Genomic DNA, 2,670 nt, shown 5'->3' on the forward strand with positions numbered 1-2,670 from the left:
CTTGAAATTGTGTAATTAATTATATATTTAAATACATGGCAGACAAGTTTCAAAAAACTTGAAAAACAGAAAATCGCGGAAAATTACATATAAAAATGTACTTAAGTCCTACTTAAGTGGGACAAAAAAGCACTGTAAAGTTCAGAATTTTATATAAATTTAAACTAGAATACATTTTCATGTAAATGCAATTAAAATGCAGTTAAGTTTCCAAAAACACTTATTCAGTTCCCACTTAAGTATATTCTTTTATAGTATATTATTTCTAAAATAAGTACTAAATAAAATAAAATGATGCTAAAATGAACGTCTTTTTAACAAGTGTATCCATTAGCACTTCTATTTATCTCCCTGGCATCACCTGATCTGTAAGTACCTGGTGAATAATCACTCTAGAAAATGTAGTAAAATAACATACTGCCATTTGGAACCATGTGATTCTTTTTTGCTGTTTATAGAGAGATTTCTGATATTTAATGCATTTTATTACAGTTTATACACAAAATGGTAAAAAGGACTGACTCACTGCATGCAATTAAACAGTTCTAGCATGAGACTCAATTCTTTACAAAAACCCCATCATGGTAGCATCAGGGCACAGTTGAGGAATAAATGGAGGTCAAAATAATCTCTAAAAAAAGTCGTTTATGTCTTTTTGTCAACAGTTAGTCTCATTCAGTTACTCCTAATGATTACTGACCTTTTAATTTGACATTATTACAAAGTGCACTTGTTAAGAAACATAGTCAATGAAAGTGTACTCTCTTAAAGTGCACTTGAGTGACATTTAGTTTCATTAATTTTATATTATCTGCATGTAAAAATATACTTTTAAGATTTGAGGTACACTACAAGCACACATTCAGTACAACTAAACACACTTCTTTTTCTCAAGTGTTCCCTAGAGTGTGCTGTGAGATTTAGCTGTGTCTGTTCTGTTTAGGAATAAATCATCTGTTGCTTCCTCTGTCTTTCTCCTCAGCCTGCATACCTTCGTATCATCTTTTATGCACAGCGGTCAGATTCGATACAGTGACTGACCTAGTGCATAAGACATAAGAGTGCAAGACATTTTAATCAAGAACTTTTCAGTTCTCAGGGTGCTTTTTGTCCACATATGATATATCTTCTGTTAAATTGCTGATCCCATAGCCGCACATAAATCTGTATTTACTGTAGGCAGTTTCTGGACAGATATTGACATGCATAATATGCTTAATGATCTCTAGTAGCTATAAAAAATAAAGCATTTCCCTTCTCTCTCTCTCTCTCTCTCTCTCTCAACAAGCTCAATAAAAATGACAGTTTTCAGTGAACTGAAATTTTTCAAAGTAGACTTATATGGAGCAGCAAAACAAACAGTAAATTTGACTCAGTCCAAATGATTTAAGTATTTTTTTGGTGTCGTGAGTAAAGTTAATGGGGTTGGAGCTAAACTCTCCAGGACACTGGCCCTCCAAGACTGAGTTTAGACACCCCTGACATAGGAAATAATCATTAACCCAAAATTTCACTTTATTAACTGTATATTGCACACCTGAAAAAATATGTGTGAAAGCACAATAGAAAGCTGCTGTTGTAATTACGCTGCTACTTCGCTTCCTGTATAACAGGAAGGGCCAGAGAGAGGGTGGAAAATGATCATGGACAATTAAACTATCATTGTTTTTGGCGCAAAACAACTTTGGCTAACATTATAAGTGAACCAGAAACTGATTTCTTTGGCAGCACACTGAATGTTTTTTAGTTAACACTGATTAAAATACACTCTGTCAGCATTTACAATCAAAATGGTTTACAGCTGTTACTGCTTCTCAACATGTTTTGTTAGATGGTAGACTTAAGATTGGATTGGTCACACTGAGTAAATATTTTACCATATGTCTTAACTGTTGATCCTGACTCATCAATTGATGCTCTTTGAGAGAAAATTACATGACCTATGTATGCGCTGTCTCATTATACTGTATGGGTATCTATAAATGTCTTTCATTTGTCTTTCATCTGGATGTTTGTTCTTCTTTATCCCTTAAAGTACATACTTGCCAAGAATGTGTTTTTCATAACAGTTTAATACATGAAATGTTTAGACTTTATAGAATAATGTGAAAGACCGTTAGCATTTATTTGTGTTTTTCTGTGTACCTGGAGAGCAGACTAGATACAGTATGCTTTCTGGTAAATTAGGTTTTGTCTCCACCCTATGGCCAAGAATGATACTTGAACTGTATCAAGTACATGCATACATTTTCCTTCTGCCTCTATACTGGTACATCACAAAATAATGCGAATCCAAATATTAAATTTGACTACATAATGTACAATTTCTCTTGTCTAGATCGCATTATGCTTGATTGTATGGCTCCAAATGTTGTAAAATAAAATTGACCATGAAGTGAACAAGCAAAATGAATCAATAGTGAACATCATTTAATAATCTGCTTTAAAAAATACCAAAACTATAATTTTACAATTTCTTTGAACCCAATATAGACCTACACTTCACTTATATTAAACTTTACTTGGATTACTTTTTCTAAAACATGACTTGGGGTAAGCCTTTATAACACAACTGTATTCATTGTTCCTGATTTAATTATATATATATATATATATATATATATATATATATATATATATATATATATATATATATATATATAAATTTTT

This window comes from Sinocyclocheilus grahami, unplaced genomic scaffold, assembly GCF_001515645.1.
Source record: "Sinocyclocheilus grahami isolate Dianchi unplaced genomic scaffold, SAMN03320097.WGS_v1.1 scaffold621.1, whole genome shotgun sequence".
Classification (NCBI taxonomy): domain Eukaryota; kingdom Metazoa; phylum Chordata; class Actinopteri; order Cypriniformes; family Cyprinidae; genus Sinocyclocheilus; species Sinocyclocheilus grahami.